The sequence below is a fragment of the Pleurodeles waltl genome, chromosome 9 (genome assembly GCF_031143425.1).
Source record: "Pleurodeles waltl isolate 20211129_DDA chromosome 9, aPleWal1.hap1.20221129, whole genome shotgun sequence".
NCBI classification, from domain to species: domain Eukaryota; kingdom Metazoa; phylum Chordata; class Amphibia; order Caudata; family Salamandridae; genus Pleurodeles; species Pleurodeles waltl.
In genome coordinates, this window is record NC_090448.1 from 887236747 (window position 1) to 887260012 (window position 23266).

A 23266-nucleotide genomic window follows, 5' to 3' on the forward strand; every position below is an offset into this window, starting at 1 on the left:
TTTCACCTCAATTTCAATATTTTTTTATTTCAGCTGTTATTTTCTGTAGGAAAACCTTGTAGGATCTACCCAAATGACCCCTTGCTGAATTCAGTATGTCTACTTTTGAGAAATGTTTAGCTTTCCGGGATCCAGCATTGGTTTCACACTCATTGGTGTCACTAACTGGAAAGAGGCCAAAAGGACAAAATATGGTAATGGGGTATGTCCCAGTAAAATGCCAAAATTGTGTTGAAAAATGTGATTTTCTGATTCAAGTATGCCTGTTCCTGGAAGCTGGTGATTTAAGCACCGCAAACCCTTTGTTGCTGCCATTTTCAGGGAAAACCACAAGCCTTCTTCTGCAGCCCTTTCCCCCCATTTTTTTGAAAAAAAAAACAGGTTTGCTGCATTTTGGCTAATTTCTAGGTCTCCTTCAGGGGAACCCAGAAACTCAGGGTACCTCTAGAATCCCCAGGATGTTGGAAAAAAAGGATGCAAATTTGGCATGGGTAGCTTATGTGGACTAAAAGTTATGAGGGCCTAAGCGTGAACTGCCCCAAATAGCCGAAAAAAAGGCCTGGCACCTGAGGGGGAAAAGGCCTGGCAACGAAGGCGTTAAACAGGTTTAAAGAGTATGTGGGTAATTTATTGTTATGACATACAATCAATACATATTTCCTAAAGAACTATACATATCTAGAAAATACACATATTCAGATAAAAAATATTTATCAACACAGGTATGCGCAGTTCATTGCTGTTTGAATATGGTGGTTATGAAGGAAAGAGCCAACTCTTGAGTAGTCTTGTGAAGACAAGATAGTTATCTTTGGATCTTATATTTAGGGGTAATGAATTCCATAGTTTGTCTGCTTGAACCGAGAAGGATGTACCACCTATAGTCTTTTTCTTGTATGGTGGTGTTGTAAGGCGGGGTGCCAATCTTGAGCGGAGGTTTCTTTGTTGAATGTATTTGGTTATTTTGTTTCTGATAAAAAGCGGTCCTGTTCCATGTATAGCTTTGTGGGTGATACAAAGCAGCTTGAAGGTGGATCTTCTGGCAACAGGTAACCAGTGTAGTGCTCTCAAGGCAGGGGAGATGTGGGCTTGTGGCTTTACCTGTAATAGTAGCCTGGCAGCGGAGTTTTTATTACATTGTAATTTTTTCATAATAGATAGAGATGATGCATGGTAGAGGCCATTGGCATAATCCAGTTTGGATAGTACAAGAGAGATTGTAGCCTGCACCTTGTGTGGAAATCCGAGGTGGGGGAAGATGCATTGCAAAGACTTCAAGGTGATGAAGCTTGTTCGTGCTAATTTGTCCAGTTGGGCATTCATAGTTAATTTGGAGTCCATGGTAATTCTGAGGTTTTTAACTTCCTTGGATAATTGAGGAGGTGGTCTGAGATCGTCAGGCCAGGTGCACAGTGGGTCATAATTTTTCCAGTCACCACATATGAGTATTTCCGTTTTGGAGGCATTTAGTTTGAGATGGCTTCAAGTCATCCACTGATCAACAGTTCTGAGGCAACTGAAGGTTTGGGAGTTTTCAATGTCTTTGGGGCATTCCAATTTAAGTAGTATTTGTGTGTCATCCGGATAGTTGTACCATGCGAGTTGAAAATCATTGATCAGTTCTGGTAATGATATCATGTAGATGTTGAAAAGTAAAGGTGAGATTATTGAGCTTTGGGGGACCTCTGCTTTTGTGAGATAGGGTTTTGATGAGAAGAGGGGAGAATAGATAATATTAGTTCTGTTTTGAAGGTAGGATGTAATCCAGTCGAGAGCAGTCCCTTCTATGCTGGCTTTGTGGAGTCTCTGAATTAGGGTGTCATTGTCAACAGTATCAAAGGCAGCCAAGAGGTCCAAGAGAAGTAGTGTAGCAACTCCATTGTGATCGACTGTTTTTTTAAGATCATCCCAGATTGCTATGAGTGCAGATTCAGTGCATCTTCCTGGTTGGAATCCAGTTTGGTAGTCTGAAAGTATGGAATTGTCTTCAATAAATTGTGACATCAGGGCAAATGCTGCTCTTTCTATCATTTTGCCCAGGAAAGGTCCATTTGTGATTGGTCTGTAGTTGTTGGGGTCTTGTGGGTCTACGTTCGTTTTCTTTAATAATGGACGTATGTATGCTTTTTTCAGTTCTTCAGGAAAAGTTCTTGTAGTTAAAGAGTTGTTGATGATTCTTCTAGATGATTTGAAGTAAGAAAATTCCAACTTTCTAAAAGTGGCCTCTTCAGAATTACAATTTAAAATTCAACTTCACCATAAGTTATGATTTTAAATTGTGATTTCAGAGACTCCACAACTTGGGGGGAGGTGGAGGTCCCATCTCTTCCAATTGGAAATGACACTTATAAAATGTAATAAGGCAATGGCAATGCTAATCTATGGGAGGGATAGGCTTTGCAGTAGTGAAAAACAAATGAAAGATTTTTTCACTACCTGGACATGTAAAACCTAAAAGTACATGTTCATCTTTTCAAATACACCCTGCCCATAGGGCTGTCGAGGGCCTTCTGTTGTAAAGACTCTTGTTATAGTAACAAGACTGCTGGATTTGGGCGGCAGCACCACAGTGTGTGGGGAACGGAGTCTTGTCCTGGGCCATATGACAGCAGTGGGCCTAATCCTTCCCGCCGCTAGCAGCACCTTACCAGTACCCGGGAGTAAAAGGTGATTTGTTGCAGCCCTTCGCATGACATCTGGATTACTCAGGGAAATGGTGGTGAAACAGATCTTTCCAATTTCTCTCTTAGTCACATATGTCTCACACATACAAAGACAAAACAGAAGCAGGTCTAGGTACTATACGTTTTATTGAATCAACTGCAATCTATGTAAAAAGATATGTATTGCATTTATAAGGATGATAAAACATAATAAAAGCAAGGCAGTGACAAGGAAAGTGAAACATAGGAAAAGTCCTAACATACTGTCAGAAAAATGATTCTGAAATCCATACCTGCACTACTAATAGTCTCTACAAGAGCATGGCAGTGTAAGTCCTAATCTGCCCACTAGTCCCCCCGGGAGAAACCCATCCCCCGTACCTGTGATTGTAGGTAAAGAAGAGGTTTGTTGGTCTACTGCAAATTCTCGCACATGGAGGGAGAGACTGCGTCAGGTCTCAGCAGAAATTGCAAAGGTGGCGTGCAGTGTACGATGGCAACTGGATGAAATTCCCTTATGTCGTCTAGGGGGCAGCGAGGTGTTTTATAATAAAATATCTGGTGTTCAGAAAAAACAGCCCTGATATGACAACACGTATATTTCTGTGTATAAGAGTTGGGGACATGATGAACGCTTTGTATCAGCAATAATTTGTGACTTGTCACATACAACCTTGAATAAAGCACAGAATGAAAATACCATGCAGAGAAAAGAATAACAGAAGACTGTGTAAAAGGACAAGCTGATAAATTAATAAAAACAACTCCACCAAAAGGCGGCTTCTGCTAAAATAATAAAGGAATAAAAATGCATGCCTCAGAGTAAAAGGTAACAAGCTGCAGACGTAAGCTAAAATTACGTGCCTGTTTAACCTCACGACACTACCACAGGGGTGACATATGTATTAAAAACGAAGGTTTGGCAACATGGTTAACTTGCCAGGTTGACATGGCAGTTTAAAACTGTAACACAGAGGCTCTACAGTGGCAGGCCTGAGACATGTTTAAAGGGGCTACTGAAGTGGGTGCCACAATCAGTGCTTCAGGTCCATGAGTAGCATTTCATTCACAGGACCTGGGCACATGTAGTGCCATTTACTAGGGAATTATAAGTAAATTAAATATGCCAATTGTGGATAAGCCATTGTTACTATATTTTCAGCAGAGATAACATGTAGTTTAGCTTTGGTTAGCAGTGGTAAAGTGCTCAGAGTCCTAAAGCCAACAAAAACTAATTCAGCAAAAACGGGAGGAGGAAGGCAAAAAGTTTTGCGATGACCCTGCAGAAAGGGCCAGGTCCAACCGAAAAGGAATATAGTAACATGGAATGGTAGCTTGGGGTAGTTGGTGCTTGACTTGCAGAAGAAAGCTAAAGTATTCGAAGTCACATGCCCCTAATATCTGAGAAGTCACTTGCCCAATTGCAACTCATACATAGCTAAGATGTAATACCCAAATCACAGCTGCCCTCAGGTAAATCTATTGGACCTTAATGTACGACCATTTCCATCATACACGTTATCCCAGTCACTCTCTAAATATCTAACCAAACATGTTTGGTCTTCCAACCTCCAATTTAAGACCTGCCCCATGAACATATTGGCTACCTACTTGCATACACTCAGTATTTGGCATATCACTTCATGTTCATTGTTATGCATTGATGTACTGTATGGAATTCCCCCCTCGTTCCTCAAGTACCCTCTGCCCTTACAGCCCTTTTCTTCTCCTCTCCTCCCACAAGACGCTAATTCTGCCTGTGCTCTTGAAAAGCAGCCTTTTTCCCCAGTGCCACTGTCACTTCCTGAGGTTTGGGATTATTTGCTGTGGGAGAAGGCACACATCACACTGTGTGGACTTGCCCTTTGTCATTCTGCTCATGAAAATAAGCTGTCTGGCTTTGCGAGCACAGTCAGACTGACTCTGTGCACACTAAACCTAAGGGTACAACATCATTTTGGGTTGTGTACTAGCGGCCAAGACAGCTCAAGCAAGGAGCATGGTTTATTTACAGTAGTAACGAAAAATCATATCACTAATTGGCCCCATCATAGGCTGCTCAGTCAATTGTGGATTCTCCACCATTCCTAGCTGACTCTAGCCCCTTCAGTGGTCCTTGCAGAAATTAAGTCTTGAAGGGTGGGCTACTGTCTTTCATCACTGTGCAGGACTCTTTGTGCACACACGCATTTTGTGGTTATTGTCGATTATTAGTCAGAAGAGGCTTTTCGTTCATACAAGGGCTGGGTTCACTTCACACCTAAGGGCACTTCAAGACCCATCTAAACACTGTTAGCTTGCAGTGATTCGTTTTCTGGTGCCCTATCAGCTCATGGCTGCAAAGCCCAAGGGAGGGGCCCCTCAATTGCGTCATGCATCGCTACAACACCTATCCTTCCTGGGCCACCAACACTGTAATATTTTTTAAGGTAGTGCTGTGATGCGGGCCTCCTGGTTTTGATCAGGAGTGGGGCCCTGCCCTTAAAGATTCAATGTTAGGACTGGAGACTTTGGATTGTATGACAAAACTACAGGCCCTGATTATGCTGAAGATTAACCACTTATGGGAGGACCTCTCCTACCTCAAACAGGTTCCTTTTTTAATGGAGGTCTGTCAAAAAATTACAGTATAGGCTCAAACACATGGATCTTGTTCCAGACCTAGAGATTTAATTGAATACATTAGATGCCAGTTGCTTAGGTTGGGATGCAATCTGTTTGATGGGAGGCAGACAGACCCAGGAGAAGTTATCAGTACACATCAACTCCTTCAAGCACCCTGTTGGCTGTTTACCTAGCCAGTCCTTTTATCCACAGAAGGTTTATTATTGCTTTCTACTCAAAATGGACAACATCTGAGCAGCGCAGTATGTCAACTGCCTGGGGAGAACAAGATCTTCAATATTTGTGGCGCTAGCCAATGACCTGTGGCATTACTGCCTGCCCCACACAACATTTCAGTTTTGGCAGTGTATGTACCAGGCAATGAGAAAAACGTGGCAGACTGAAACTCCTGACACCTCAGGGCTTCCAGTGAGTGTAAACTTAACTCATTTTTATTTTCCAGGATAATGAAGGAGTGGAGTCCAAACAAGATTGACCTTTACGCTTCCCGTCTGACTTTTCAACTAAAATTATTTTACAGTTGGAGACTGTACCAATTGGCAGGCACGAGGGATGCCTTCTTGCAGGAATGGAAGGGACTGAATTTTATTTTGTCTTTCTTTAGTTTTCCATGATCCTGAGAGAGGTGTTCCAGGTGAGGGTGCAGATGGCAGACCTGGTTTGGGTCACACCCTTGTGGAGAATCAGATTTGGTTCTCAATCCTCCAGGAATTATCTTGCCAACTGCAAACGATCCTTACCCCTTTCCAACATTGCTCCTGAACCCAATCGGGCAACCTCATCTCGTGGTATTATACCATCAGATACAGCTTGCTCTCTGGATACTTTCTGGAAATGCTGGCAAGTACCAGGACCTTTTGGCAACGGCTCTCGGACTCACTAATAAATTGTGGTCCAGCTCGACCCTCAAGAGATAGCAATCAGCTTGGTTTGTAAGATGTGGGCACACTGGTGCTTGGAATGGGATGTGGATTCCATGGCAGTGTATGTCACCTTTACGGTAATTTGTATAGCTTCCTTAGTGGCTGAAGGTCTGTCTGTCAGGAGTGTAAATGTGGCTAACTTTTTAAGTTAGCCACATTACATCTGACAGATACCCAGTTGGAGAGCATCCTTTGGGTTTCAAATTATTGCTTGGCATGAGATCCGCCACAACATAAGTACTTATAGGATGTTTCAGTGGTTCTCAAGTTCCTTCAGTTTTGGATTGACCATATAGTGTTACCCAGAAAACAACTATAAGCCTGTTCCTCTGTTTATCATCTCGCAACACACTGTCTTCTGTTCAAGAACTGGACCTTGCAGGTAAGTACTTTACTTTGCATGGAGTTACTTTCATAATATATAACAGAACAAAATACAGATTTCCTGGAGTTTCCAGAGTTCCAAAACTTTGTGTTGTAAACTGTTTACGCACATGAAAAGAGTTACCTCAGAATTAATATCCGCTACTTTTGGATAACTGCTGATTTCTTTTGTCATCCTTACAGACCAGTCTGTTACCCTACTTTACCCTACCCTACTTTATCCAGATGGAATAGAGAGATTCCAATTGAGGCAGGAATAGATACTTCTATTTTTGGGGCCCATTCATTAAGAGGCACAGTGGCCTGAAAATCTCTCAACCTGGAAGCATGCCTCAGACTTCATATTCATTGCTGATTGGTCCTCGGATGCAGTGTTTAAGGAGTTTGACTACAAACCAGTAGGTAGACCTTTTTTCTTGATTGCAGAACAGGGTCAAACTATCCCTATCGAATCCTTTGGTCCCGTCATTAAATAAAAAAATGTATAGCAAACATGAAGAAGAATTTCCAGACCTATTAAGGACATAGAGGTGATCATTGTCTAAGATGGTTATGCTGAAGGATAATTGTTCCAAAATGCCCTACAATGCATTTATTCTGCATTATTTGTCTACCCTTCCAGAATGAGCTTTCAGGAGATTTTAATGAATAAACATTTAGGGGTTCATTACAACATTGGCGGTAAAAGCTGATTACCACCGTGCAGAAGACCGCCAACACACCACCGCGGCAGCGGAATTCCGCCACGGTCATTATGACCCAAAGTCCGTAATCTGGCAAAATCTAGACACCCACACAAGTCCAGCACACCAAAGGTCAGTGATAAACTGGCGATAACAAAACCTCCACCGTCACGCCAACAGGAATACGCCCACACTATTACGACGCACGAATCCACACGGCGGTCTTTCAACCGCGGTATTCCATTGGTGGTACACACCACCGCGCTCAAAATACACACACATTTACAAAACACATCCACATTGGACAATTCAAAATACACACACCTGATACACATACACACACCACTCCCACATATCCAATACAATATAAAACACACACCCACATCACCCACAAACCCCTACGACCACAATTGCGACTAAATGCCAGAGAGAGACACCACCATCTACAAACGATTATCCACAGGCACTCAACACCATCACTCACATAACATCCACGCACCTCACACAACACACCTCTAAATATCACCCCATACAACACACACCACCCCACACATCACCCACACCACCCCATGGCACCGCAAAGACACCCCAGGTTCTCTGAGGACGAGCTCAAGGTCATGGTGGAGGAAATCATCCAGGTAGAGCCACAGCTATTTGGATCACAGATACAGCACACTTCCATAGGTAGGAAGATGGAGCTATGGCGAAGAATCGTGGACAGGGTCAATGCAGTGGTACAGCACCCAAGAACTAGGGATGACATCAGGAAGAGGTGGAACGACCTACGGGGGAAGGTGCGTTCCGTGGTCTCAAGCCACCACATCGCGGTACAGAGGACTGGCGGCGGACCCCCACCTCCTCCCCCACAACTAACAACATGGGAGGAGCAAGTCTTGGCTATACTGCATCCTGAGGGCCTCGCAGGAGTAGCTGGAGGAATGGACTCTGGTAAGTCAAATCTTTACTACTTCATCCCCCACCCAACCTGCATGCCATCACATTCCCCCACCCTCGCCCCCATCATTCCAACTCCTCACACATGTCCCAATATCACAAACCACACATCCCAAACCTAAGCCCTGCATGCAACACCAAAGCATGGACACCCATCACCAAAGCATGGCCACTGCACATACCCATACACCCCCCCAATCCATCATCACACAAGGTCCTACACAGGAATGCAAGCACTGGGGTACTTGGTCACCCACCCATTGCACACCATGGCACACACAGATGCAATAGTCATGCTTTTATACCCCTGCAGGACTCCTACCCAACGTCACCGGACAGGAGGGTCCAGATATGTCCACTATACCCACAGAAGAGGCCCACAGTGATGACAGCAACTCTGTCCAACTGGATCTAGATGACCAGCCCGGCCCATCTGGGACCTCGGGACAGTCGGTTCCCCTCACACTGGCACAAGCCACTACAGAGCTTCCCCCCTCTGGAAACACCAGCACAGCACCCACCCAGCGGGCCCATAACTCTGTCCCCAGGACACGCCAAGCAGCAGTGTGTCCACCACTACAGGGAACCCAGGCTAACGCACCACCCCAACAACACCAGTGAGCTGGGGGCAGTGGCAAGGGGCACACGGTTCAGGGGACACAGGCCCAGGAACACAGGGGAACTGGGAGGGCTGCTGTGCGACAGGGGGAGGACAGGCCCAGGGAACCCACTCTCCACGAGGCCCTCTCCAACATCATGGGAGCCTACCACCATTCCCAGGAGACGATGGCACCGGTACTGGCCACGTTTCAGGAGACCAAGCGGCTGCAGGAGGAACAGTATTTGGGCTTCAGGGAGGAACTCAAATCCATCAATTCCACCCTGGGCACCATTGTAGGGGTGCTGAAGGAACTCGTGAACACCAGGAAGGACACTGTGGCACAACAAGGGGCCCCTGACACTAGCCTGGACGATGAACTCCCCACCACCTCCGCCGGCGCTAGTGGACAGGAGGCACCGCCACAGGACCACCACACCAGCACCACACCCCCTGCAGAGGGAGAACCACCTCGCAAACGGTCCCTGACATCCAGGACAAAGACAGAGAACGATGCCAAGACCCCTGCCAAGAAATGAGACCACCCTGATTGTCATCCTTTTGTCCCACCTTGTCACCCTGTCCATCCTTAAACTGCCCCAGCTCCACTTCCTATGCCCATATGGCCAGTGCACCTGTGAGACTAATAGACTGGACTCTGCCATGGACATTCCTCCACCATCACCCTTCACCATTTTACAACCCCCTCCAATATTGAGCACTTAAATAAACACCCTTAAAGCACAAAACAATCATGAGTCTGTCTGTGATATTAGTGTATTAGCAATTACAGTGGCAAAATGCTCTTTCAAATGTAATGTGAACATACCTATGTCACACAGCTCTAGTCCATGAGGAAACAAAGCAGATGTCACACAGTGGGACCCACATCTGTGAAATCGTAAGGGAAAGTGACAACTCAGTTACCATACACTGGGTGAAAATGACAGACAGTAGAGAGGTAGTAGATTTAAATCAGATGTAGCAGGCAGTGTTGCCTTCTTACCTGTGTCTCACGGGAAGTATTGCAGGATCACTGTGTTCCTGTTGTCTATGTCCTCTTCTTCTGCTTCCTCGTCATCACTGTCCACAGGGTCCACAGCTGCCACAACACCTCCATCTGGACCATCCTCCTGCAGAAAAGGCACCTGTCATCGCAAAGCCAAGTTGTGAAGCATACAGCAGGCCACGATGATCTGGCATACCTTCTTTAGTGAGTAGAATAGGGAGCCACCTGTCATATGGAGGCACTGGAACCTGGCCTTCAGGAGGCCGAAGGTCCGCTCTATAATCTTCCCAGTTCACCCATGTACCTCATTGTAGCGTTCCTCTGCCCTTGTCCTGGGATTCCTCACTGGGGTCAGTAGCCATGACAGGTTGGGGTAACCAGGGTCACCTGCAAATGTCGAGGGACAACTGTTAGATACACACTAACCCTTAGGGACAACCCCAGACCCAGACACCTAGTCACACTGTATAGGGTCCATGTCCTCACCTAATAGCCACACACGGTGCCTCTGGAGGTGCCCCATCACATAAGAGATGCTGCTATTCCGCAGGATGTAAGCGTTATGCACTGAGCCAGGGAATTTTGCATTAACATGGGATATGTACTGGTCTGCCAAACACACCACATGCACATTCATGGAGTGGTAACTCTTCAGGTTTCTGTACACCTGTTCATTCCTGCCGGGGGGGTACCAAGGCCACATGTGTCCCATCAATGGAACCTATGATGTTGGGGATATGTCCCAGGGCATAGAAATGACCTTTCACCGTAGGCAAATCCTCCACCTGAGGGAAAACGATGTAGCTCTGCATGTGTTTCAGCAGGGCAGACAACACTCTGTACAACACTTTTGAAAACATAGGCTGGGACATCCCTGATGCTATGGTCACTGTTGTTTGAAAAGACCTACTTGCTAGGAAATGGAGTACTTGAGCACCTGCACTTGAGGGGGGATTCCTGTGGGATGGCGGATAGCTGACATCAGGTCTGGCTCCAACTGGGTACACAGTTCCTGGATTGTGGCACGATCAAGCCTGTAGGTGATGATCACATGTCGCTCCTCCACTGTCGACAGGTCCACCAGCGGTCTGTACACCGGAGGATGCCGCCATCTCCTCACATGCCCTAGCGGACGGTGCCTATGGAGGAGAACAGCGAGCAGAGAGTCAACCAACTCCGAGGTACGTAAACACAGCTTACTCTGAAAATATTAGCAAATCGAAATATGCCTGTATGAGTGTTTAGGCAAGGCCTAGATATGTGTGACGCAGTCCAAAATAACGCCATGTGGGCCCCTTAAATGGCAGCTGCCTGACCTGTAAAGTGGGACAGGGGGATATGAGGTAACTGCGCTGGCGTTGTACACCGTCACGGTAGGCCTACGGGTCCCAGGAGCCAATGACGATGTACGCCGGCGGTGACGGTACGCACCGCCGCGGACGTGATCACCATTTTCTATCTGTTCAATCACTTGATACCTGATCTTCGACAGGAGAGGACCTACACTGCAAGTGCTGCTGTGACCTCAGTCTGGAAGAGACAATGGCTTGTGTGTCTGGGGAAAGGGCCCCTGCCTTCAGCACAGAGGAGTTGGATAAACTCATGGATGGGTGGGGGGTGTGAGAATGAGGCGTGCATGAAACGACGGTGAGTGCATGTGCGTCATGGCAAGGGTAGGGATGCGGGCCAATGACTATGACGGTGCATATGGTAATTACTGCTCTTTTTCCCCTGTACAATTCCTGTAGGTCAGCGCCCACCAGAAGAAGGACATTTGGCGTGCCATCGCCAAGGAAGTACGGACCCTGGGGGTCTACCACAGACGGAGCACCCACTGCAGTAAAAGATGGGAGGACATTTGCCACTGGAGCAAGAAGACGGCGGAGGCCCAGCTGGGGATGGCCTCCCAACGTGGGAGGGGTGCCCGTCGCACCATGACCCCCCTGATGTTCAGGATCCTGACGGTGGAGTACCTGGAGTTGGTGGGTGCCTGAGGGCATCACAGCAGACACAAGGGGGTGAATACACTCTCATTCTGCTGATTCAACGCGCATTGTAGGTGTCTGGGTGGGGGAGGAGGGCTGTGGGTTCCCCTAGGCCAGGGCGAGTTTAGTAGGGAAGGACCCTTCTTGAGGCAGGCCCTGTGGCACCCCACCCCACCTGTGTACAGTGCCAACTACACCTAGTCAGGCTCCTGTGACATCCTTGTGTGCAGAAATCGGGCATAGCCTTGTAACCCATGTCCCTGGGATTGAATAGTGGACTCCAAGTGCGCGGTGTAGTGCAGGGGGCTTCTGTGTTTGTCGTGTCCACCAACGGTAGAGGTATTGCAAGCACTCAACATGTCTTTCTTCTGTCTCCCCCCCCCTTTTTGTGGTCTCACTGTTCTTGTGTGCATTAGCATCATCAGGGGGAGGAGCAGTGGCACCGGAGCAGGAGGGAGCTGCATCCCACATGGCCCCGGAGGGCGACACTACGGAGTCTGAACTCTCCAGTGGGACGGAGGGCGAGGGGAGCTCCATTGCGGGGACAGGAGCCGACACCAGCGATACGGACTCCTCCTCTGATGGGAGCTTCCTTGCAGTGGCGGGCCCATCTGTGCCCCTGCATCTACAGGTGCAGCTGCCACCCCCCCCTACCAGCACCCCCTCCCAGCAGCCCCTAAGCGTTTGCCCCGTGCCCGCTCACCCAGGAGGGTGGGCATCACCTTCACCCCAGGCACCTCAGCCCCTGCCCCAGTCACCCCTGCTGCCCTCAGTGAGGAGGCCATTGACCTCCTCAGGTCCCTCACTATTGGGCAGTCTACCATTTTGAATGCCATCCAGGGTGTAGAGAGGCAGTTGCAACAAACCAATGCATACCTGGAGGGCATTCACTCTGGTTAGGCAGCCATTCAGCGAGCTTTTCAGACTCTGGCTTCAGCACTGATGGCAGCCATTGTCCCTGTCTCTAGCCTCCCCCCTCCAACTTCCTCCACCCAGACCCACACCCCTGTACCTCAGCCTATCCCAAGCACACAATCAGACCAGCATGCACACACCTCAACACACAAGGGAAGCTCTGGCAAACATAAGCACCACACATCCCACAGGCACTCACGCAAGCATCACACACAATGAGACACACCAACATCCACTGCCTCCACTGTGTCCCCCTCCTCCTCATCTCCCTCCTCCCTCCCTGTCTCGTCTCCACTCACACCTGCATGCACTACATCCTCAGCCTCTACGTCCATCACCAGCACACCCACCACCACACCCCGCTCACGTGCACTCACCACCCCCACTGCCATTCAAACGTCCCCTGTGTCCTCTCCCAGCCCACCTCCCAAGGTACACAAACGCAGCCACACACCCACCCAACAGCCATCCACCTCACGACAGCCTCCAGCCCATGCACCTTCACCCAAAGTCAGCAAACGTACACCTCCTACAACCACTACCTCTTCCTCCACTCCCAAACCCCCTCCATCTACCCGTCCCAGTGTTCCCAAGAAACTTTTCCTGGCCAACCTTGACCTCTTTCCCTCACCTCCCCCACCCCTTCAGTCTCCTAGGGCCCGACTCTCCAGGTCCCAACCTAGCACCTCAGCCACAACATCGGCGGGACCAGTGGTGCCAGTAGCCACCGGCTTCTGGAGTGCACCAGGCAGCAGGGCAGCCAGTGTGGCAAGGAGCCAGAGCACGGACAGTCCCCCACCTGTCAAGCATAAAAAGTTGGCCAGTGCCCGGCGGGAGAGGGTAAAGAAATCAGCCACCAAAGCCGCTCCCAGGGGTACAGATGGGAGTGTGGAGACAGCTGTGACACCATCCAAGGTGGGGAAGGGGCACAGTAAAACCGGCAAGTCTGGGAAGATCAGCACGGCGGACAAGACCACCACCAGCCCCGCTGCCCAGGACAAGACCGCCACCAGCAGCCCCGCTGCCCAGGACAAGCCCAGGACAAGACCGCCACCAGCGGCCCCGCTGCCCAGGACAAGACCGCCACCAGCAGCCCCGCTGCCCAGGACAAGACCCCCACCAGCAGCCCCGCTGCCCAGGACAAGACCGCCAGCACCACCGCAGGACAGTGAGCGCCAATGATTACAACGCTACTGAGGCCCCCACGGGCAGGATGAAGCACTCTGGGCACCAAGCCCCATCCAGAACCACTGGAGAGTTACATCCACTACCTCTGTCCTCGGCAGGATGAAGCACTCTGGGCACCAAGCCCCCTCCAGAACCAGTGGAGACTGTTATCCACTTGGGAGACTGTGGCTCTGCACTCCCCAGGATGCAGCAGTGGGCAACCCACCCACTGTAGAGACTTGAGAGACTGTGGCTTTCCACTCCCCAGGATTGAACAGTGGGAAAACCACCCACTGTAGAGACTTGAGAGACTGTGGCTTTGCACTCCCCAGGATTGAACAGTGGTCAACCCACCCACTTGGGAAACTTGAGAGACTGACGCTTTGCACTCCCCAGGATTGAACAGTGGGCAACCCACCCACTGTAGAGACTTGAGAGACTGTGGCTTTGCACTCCCCAGGATTGAACAGTGGGCATGGAGCCCCTTCGTGGATCTGGCGTGGTGCACTCATCCAGCTGTGGTGCCCCCCCTTCCCTCCCCCCTGAGGTGCCTGTTTTATTTCTATCTGAGGCCCCAGCAGTGTTCTCTCCATCTTGTTCGGGTATTGAGTGTGGGCCTCGCCCATGCCTTTTGGGCCCAGTGGTCCACGGACTATGATGGTGGAATCCCTTGGACTTGTGTTCTTGGTGTATATAATTGTTTATACTGTAAATGTATATATATGTAAATATTTTTGATTTATGTACTTGGTTATATAACAATAATTTGACTAATTTCCTTTTGTCCTTGCATTCTTCCCGGGGGGGGGTGGGGGTGGGGGGTTTAACTGTAATGTATCATGCTGTATTAGTGTGCGTGTTGTCATGGGTGAGGGTGGGGGTTGGGGTTTTGCGTGTTGCGTGTGTGTGTCATTCTTTTTTTCCCTCCCCCCTCCCCTGTGTAGTAGGTGCAGTACTCACCGTGGTCTTCGCCGCCGGCATTCGTGCTCCTGGTAGAGGAGCAGGAAGATAAAGGCTGGGAGTATCTGAAGTTCCAGTTCCATGGTGTCCTGGTTCCTCGTGTGGTGTGTAGAGGTGAGCGTTTTCCCTTCCAAGTCCTGTTTCTGCCGTATTTTTGTTCGCAGGGAATCCGCCCCGGAAAAGGTGGCGGATTGGACTGTTGTAATTCTGTGGGCGGAACATTGTCCTCCGCCTGTGTGTTGGCGGTTACCGCCGCAGTGTTTGTTTGTATCGCCGAGGCGGTCGGAGTGTTAAAGTGGCTGTCTATGTTGGTTTCGACCACAGTCGTAATTCCATTTTGTTTTACCGTCGTCCTGTTGGCGGTTTTACCGCTGCTTTAACACCGACTGCCAGGGTTGTTATGACCACCTTAGTATTGTATTCTGTTCAGTTACAGATCAGAAGCAAAAATCCTACAGGGCCCTTCAATGACTGAAGAAAGCGCACTTGCAAAAAGGTCTGTCGTATGCAGATCAGGTTCCTCTGTGGTGGAAATCCGCCAGCAGTTACAGTGGTGGTTTGATCACATAAAGACATAGAATGGGAGGGCCATTTTTGGCCTTGTTACCAAGGTGGGTGATTGATTCACATGCCAGTCGGATGGCCTGCGGATTTAGATGGGGAAATAGCCACAGGAGGCAAGTGGTCACCGGAGGAACTAAGCTTGTGCATCACTGACTCAAGCTTCTAGCAGCCCATTTGCAAGCTCTTCCTTGTTTCCTCCTTATCAAGCTCGTTGTTATAGTCTCCTCACAATGGGCATTCCAGTGCTTCAACATATCAACCTCCTGGGAGGGCCGAGATCCCAAATCTTAGCAGAGTCTGCAAAAGACGTCTGGCATTACTGCTTTTTCCACAACATATCGGTCTGATCTGTCCACCTCCTGGGCAAAGAGAACAAAGTGTCGGACTGGAATTCATATCATTTCAGGCACTGCAGAAACTGTTTTCCAAGATTATTGAGAAGTGGGGTCCATACAAGGTGGACCTCTTTGCATCCTGTCTGACTTTTCAACTTCCATTGTTTTACACTTAGAAATCTGACCCTTGGCTTTAGAGACAGATGCCTTTCTTCAGGACTTGAGGGGTTTGGACTGTGCTTTTTTCCCTTTTTTTGTGTTCTTAAGGTTAACCCTCCAAATCAGGAAACAGAAGGCTCAACTAGAGCTGATTATGCCTCTGTGGAAAGCACCGAGTTGCTTCCCAGTCCTCCTAAAATTATCTTAGCAACCTCCAATAGTTCTTCCATAATTTCTAGCAATTTTCCTGAATCAAATGGGGAAAACACACCCCTAGTACTCAGTCAGCAATTATTAGCATAGAAACTTTCTGGAGACACTGTTAAGTGCCGTGATTTTGGAAACACGCTCTAGGCTTCTTTGATTAGGCCTGGTCTGATTCAGCACAACGGAGACACCCTTTGTCATGGATTAGATGATCACACTGTTATGTGGAATGAGAGCTGGATCTCAGCAGATGTTTTCTTTGTATTAAATTTTAGGGCGTTCTTAGCAGTGGAGGGTCTCTCTTACAGAAGACTGAATTAGTATCGCTCAGCAGTTTTGGCATTTTGTCTACCGGTAGCAGATCACCCAGTTGGGGAACATGCTTTGGTACTGAATTTACTGCAGGATGTCACATTTTCTATTCCAACACAACCCATATATTGCTTCCTTTAGGATGTATCTGTAGTTCTTACGTTTCTTCATTTTTGGCTGAATAATGATCATTATCTCAAGTACCTTTAAGCAAAATTAGCCAGACTCCTTTTGTGACTATGTTGAAGAGTATTGGAGTAAATTAGCTGATAGATTTTGCAATTAAAAGAGTCAGATTTGTGATTTTTCTGACAACAAAATCTTCCCCCAAGCAAGTTCCCTAGCCAGCTTTTCGCAGAGAATCATAGCTTTGTGTAGTCAACAGTTTACATTCTTATGAAAAGGTCACAATGGATGATATATCCTCTTCTTCTAACCGACTCCTTATTTACGTTGTGTGGTCTCATGGCCTAGTATCATGCCCATGTTAGCCAGGTGGATTAAGTAAGTAACTCTTAGCTGAAGCAGGGAATGATATTTCGATTTTGGTGCTCATTCAGTCAGAGGCACTGTGGTGCCCAAATCTTTCAATCTGGGAGAATCTTGTGAAGGCACTATACTTATGGCATATTGGTCTTCAGATTCCATACTTGAAAAGTTTTATTGTAAGCCAGCAAATACCTTGTTTTCTGTGGTATTGAAAAGCCTCCTGTCCTGACAAAGAACTGATTTTTTTTTAGCAGTTGTGAACACAAATTTTAAGTTCTGTTAAGGACACAGAGCTAAGGATTATCCCACCCGTTAGGTTATTAGTTTTACTGCAGTGCTTTAAATGGGCCGGTACTGTCCGGTACTGAGTACCAGCACTTTTTTATTTTGAGAGGGAGAGTACCGGCACATCTCAAGAAAAACGTAATACTTTTAATTGGAGAGTACCGGCACTTCTCAGAAACAAGTAGGTACTCTGGCACAGAGTACCTGCACTTTAATTTTTCCATTTCAAGCACTGTTTTACTGGATCTGTGTTTGTGCACAGTATTATTTGGGTGTAATTTCCAACCCAATAAAAGCTGGGGTTACGTTTTCTAGTATGAATTGTGATTTAGTGCTTGATTCAGAGTTTGGCGGGTAGGTTACTCGACCACAACAGAGTAACCTGTCAGCCAACCTCTGTCTGGCCACCAGATTGTGAATTTGGCAGACCACCAAGTTTATGCCAACAGCTGTTGGTGTAAACCTTCCTTCGACCACCCGTGGGAGCACAGGCTCTCGGAGGTCGAGCATCAACTTTATGTGGAGAAGAGGCAGATGGCTTTCTTTTAAACTGTATTAATGTATTAATGCCAGGAACATCGTTGCGAAGAAACATTAAAAATAAAAAAATGACTCCCACACCATAGGAGGAAACAGTCATGGTGGTGGTGCCACTTGTTATTCCTTTTCCAAAAACAAAGTCCAGGTTTGGGCGTTTGTTTTTGGGAAATGTAATACATTGTAATACATTGTAAAAGTTTGATATAAGCATCTGTCATCAATGACAGATGCATACCAGACTTTGAAATGGCTTTGTATGAACAGCCGTATCGATGGTTCATACAAGCCTATAGGGTTTACCACAGGGCCAGCGGTCAGTTCTAAATTTAGTGGGCAGAGTAAAGGCAGAGTGGCAGACATAAAGGTCTCCGCTACCCTGACTGCCTTTAGTCGGTATGCCAAACTCTTAATTGGTCCCTTAGTACCGTATTCCCTTCAGTAACAGATACAAAAACAGTAATAATAGTTGGAAATATAGTGCAGAACTCGTTATGTTCTTTGCAGCAGGAGGAGGCCGTCTTGATATCAAGAATATTTATAGGAGGCTCAAATATGTAATTGATCACAGAATGTTTGGATTTTGAGCGTTATGGTTCTCAACATACATCATTAACCCTTTTGCTGTTAGGCCTTTTCTCCCCAGATGCTAAGCCTTTTTGGTAATTTGGGGTAGTTTGTGCTCAGACCCCCATAACTTTTTGTCCACAGAAGGTATCCACGCCAAATTTGGGTCCTTTTTTCCAACATCATGGGGATGCTGAAGACCCCAAGGGTTGTGGATTTCCCTTGGAGGGGACCAAGGGCCAGATGTATCAAAGCTTTTTGCATTCGCAAACGGTGCGAAGGCCCTTTTGCGAATGCAAAAAGCCATTTCAGAATGTATCAAAGGCATTCTGAATGCAATTTTAAGGAATCGCTAAAATAGCGATTCCTTAAAATGGCGACCCTGTTTAGAGAGTCGCAAATTGCGACTCTCTAAATAAGAAATCGCAAGTAAGGAATCCTTATTTGCGATTTCTAAAGCACATGTAACAAGCGATTCCTTAATGCGAATTGGGCATTAAGGAATCGCTATTTACCACCAAGTCCAACTTGGTGGTAACCATGTGCAAATTTTAAAAAGGCATGTGTGCACCTTACATGTTGTAAACAAATATTTTGGGGTGCAGCAGAGGGGGGCTAACGCCCCCAGCACCCTAGACTTTGCATTTCCAAAAAGGCCCATAGGTGCGAATGGGGGCCAGTATCGCAATTTGCGATTCGGTAATAGCATTTGCGATTTTCAAGAAATCGCTATTACCGAATCGCAAATGTGATACATTGCATTTTGCGAATCAGAAATAGCGATTTCTTAAAAATCGCTATTTCCGATTCGCAAAAGGCCTTTTTCATACATCTGGCCCCAAGAAACTAGCCAAAATACAGCTAAATGTTGTTTTTGCAGGGGAAAGATGTGAATCAAGTGCTGCAGAAGAAAGTGTCTGTTTTTTCCCGTGCAAATGGCATCAACAAAATGTTTGCAGTGCTAAAATCACCATCTTCCCAGCTTTCAGAAACAGGAAGACTTGAATCAGAAAGCCAAATTGTTAAATCATTGCAAGTGGGATATTGGGAGTTTGCCAAGCTCTCCTGGCCCATATGTAAAAACAACACCCAAAGGAGTCAAATGTCCTCATGCTTGCCATTTAGTTTAGATGCTTTAGTCCATTGGGAGGGGGATGCAGAAAGACTGTTGAACCCTTCAGTTAGGGTGGGGGCATAACCATGCCCATGGTAGTGGGAACCCCGAACGCCTCTATTGTTTTTTATTCCATGGTGTCTAGAGGGCTGTCTGCCCACCGGAGGCTGACCAGGGGTAATTACCTCCATCTGCCCCCACCCATGAGCGCAGAAAGACTGTGTGCCCATTTAGGTGGGGTGGGGCCTGGCCATGCCAGTGGTCAGGCCCCCACCCCACCCCTCTTTTATAAAAAAAATCCCTGGTGTCTTGTGGGCTTTCTGCCCCCTATGGGGGGCAGCAAGACTTTGCCTATTTTCCAGTGGCGGGCATTGCATGCACCTTCTGGGCAGTTTGGGCAGATTAGAGACTATTGCCCCTGACTGCCTCCCGGAGAGGGGAGGGGGCAGGATCACTGTTTTATATAAAAAAAGGTAATGGGGGAGCAAAAGCTCTTTCCTGAGGGGCCGCTCCCCCCTTCCTGTTGGCCTAGTGGAGTGGATCCCTGCTTGGGGATTACCCTCTTGAGGTGGCCCCCAAGTGGGGATCTACTAGGGAGAGGTACCTTTGGAATGAGGAGGCTCTCCCTTTCCAACAGTACCTCTCCTGTTGAAATAGGTTCTCAGGGGGCTGAGATATGCCCCTGAGCACCGATGAAAATAAAAAAAAATGAGCTGATCACTTAATTTTACTTTCATTTTCCACTGTAATGACCTCGGCGCACCGATCATCATTACAGGGTGGGGATATATTTAGCCCTGGTTGCTGGGGAAGCTCTTCCCCAGCAACCAAGGCTAAAAATATCCAATTGAAATCCCTCTTGGCCCGCACCAGAAAGATTTCAAGTGCCATGTGCGAGGATGCGAGCTGTCCGACAGACATGAGCACTGAGCGTCGGATGGTTCCTGGCTGTCCTACACATGCAAAGGGTTAACATTGTACTTTTCTTAATCTTTTACATGTGGAGAAATATAATGTTTGTTATACAGAGCTGCTGAAATTAAAATAGCAAGACAGCGTATGCATAATTCTCACCTGCGTCTCCTTAATGGATTTGAGAATTCTTGTTCACAAATGCTAGAAACGTTTCGAACAGCAGTCCATTTGCGGTAATAGAAAAAGTTTCATAACTGCTTTCCCGCAATTGGTAATTGTGTTGGTACCAAAAATTTGGAATTCAAGGAGGAAATAACATGCAAACTGAGTTTCTGCATGTTTCTCTGCATTCATTAGTGCACAGCCATCACCATCTTTTTGCTAGTGTTAATGGTCACAGGTTTCCTTTGCAAAGATGAGCTTTTAGCTCATTTTTTAAATTCAGGAATATCACTTTCTCCAGATGTGAAAACCACGTGAATTGCACTGAAAACCACATTGTATATATTCTCAATTTCTTGATGACTGATCCTGATCTCGACATGAGGACCATAGTGTAAAAAAATAGAAATATGAATGAGGTTGGGAATCTAATTGGTACAAATACCTGGGCCAATCTTCTTGTCATAGACTTGATTAATCATAAATTATTTGCCAGGCATGGGTCCTGTGTTCACTGAGCCCATGTTGCACCCCACTGAAGAGGCCCAGTAGACTGGAACCTGCCTGGGGGCTGCTTGGGTTTGGTTCAGAGGTCCCTGACCTGGCAGTTTGGGCTGGACATTTCCTATTGGAGTAGGGCCAAGGCTTATGTGTATTCGGCTGGTTATTGTCTGGGGTTGCAAGGTGGGCAAAAGACAATGGCCTGGGCTGCATCTCCAAATAATTACAAGTGGGTGAGATTAAATTCAAGTATTCCACCCATCACTCTTTTTTATTTCTCAGTGCAACGCCCTGTGTGCGATGGGTATGCCAGTCTCATAGTTCAGGCTGGACTATTCCAATGGAACAGGACTAAGACTGCAAAAAAACATAATATTTTATATTCCTAAAACCAAGAATCTCTGACATTGGCAAATTAGAGACTAAACGCGGCATGAAAGAGAAAACAAGAGAACAAGCCTTCTCAACCTATGCCTCATGGATCTGGAACAATATCCCCTCTGACATCAAAACAGCACCACCCGTTCTGTAATTTAGGAAGAAAGTGAAAACTCACCTCTCAAAGGAACAGTAATAAGATACTGTGACTTCTCCCCTTTCCACCAGTTCTGTGCCGTCTTTCTGTCTCCTCCATCCCCTGTATCCCCACTAGGGCTTGAGTCTGTACAGCGTTCCATTGTTAGGCAACAAAGCTTGCACTTTAGGATTACCAAAGCATACATACATAAATACATAAAGACAAGCCATATTAGTGTACCAGTTTTTCATCATGTCAATGCCGTAACAGGAAGCCTATTAATTTATTACCTACATTTATTTTTTGGCTTATTCTGAATACATGGTTCTGATTTAAACATACAGCCTCATTACGAGTTTGGTGGTCCAAACGTGGGACCGTCCATCTCGTAGGGAGGACACCACCACCCTATCACAATGTTCCCGCCTGTTTGACCGGCGGTAACATTGGGGTAGAGTATTCCCGCTGGTCAGACCGGCGGGAACAGTGCTCCAAGATAGCACTTTGCTCCCTGAAAGGAGTCAAGTGCGATCTGGTAGCAGAAGGGGCTGACCAGGACCCTCAGAATGCGCACTGTCTGCAAAACAGACAGTACGCATTCCAGTGGTGCTGTGCAGGGAGGGCTCCTCTAGTGCAGGTGCCCCCTATGGCCCTCAGCACACCCTCACCGCCAGTCTTTCCATGCTAGTGAAACCACCATGAAAAGGCTGGCAGTGAGGGGGGGTTGTAATCAGCCAGATGGCGCTGACTACCCGGCGGGAACAGTGATTCCCTGGTGGGTGCACCTGTGGGGGTTCTAATTGGGTGGACGGTCTGCCCAGAATGCAGCAATCTGACCATCAATATGAGTGTGGCTGTCCTCTGACCGCCACACTCGTTATGAGACCCTTAATCTTTACTCTTTTTTTTGTCCTATTAGTTAACAGATTTGATCAAAATAATTGTCCCAGTCCCGTTACTGCAGAGATTATTTCCTTTTCCTCCCTTAATCAAGTTAATTAAATGTTTACCTGATGAAGCTTTTAGGTAGTTGACTACATTTTCTTTTGTTTTTGCATTTCTCCATTTCATTACTAATATGTTGCAAAATGAAAATTTCTTTTTGCATTCGACTTTGTGTCAATCTCGCTTCTTTAAGGGACCCAAGTGTTTCTTCGTACCACTGTTCCCTCCGGTCTGTGGAGGGACGATGAGAAGCCTCAACTGAATTTAGAAACCTTCAACCTTCCCATTATAATTAAAATGTTTTTTTTTTTTTACATTTGTGATCTAAATAAAATATTTCATCATTTTTGTATTGGTTTGATGAATGCTTATTTCTGATTTTTGGTGTGTTGTTTTTCAGTTCATATCATCAAAAATACTTGGGCTGGGGTCTCCGACATCCAGTAATGACTCAGTGGGGGTTCTCGGATTCCAATAATGATACTCTGGGATCCTCTTTTCACAGTATTTATTAAGTGAGGGCCCTCAGGAGTCAAAAGGTTAAGCACCACCGATCTAAAACAAGGTAAAAGTGTACTGTCTTCCCCTCATATTGACATAATAATATGTTGTAGACTATCCAGATGTCTTAAAATCTGTTAAAGTGTTTAGGACAAAGCTATTTAAAAAGGGAATACGGAAAGAATCTTTTGTGGACAATACAATATTTATGTCTCTATTGATCAGCACTGATTATTAGACGTTCTGGAAAAAACTGCAAGACAAATAATTTAGAAATAAATGAAAATGGA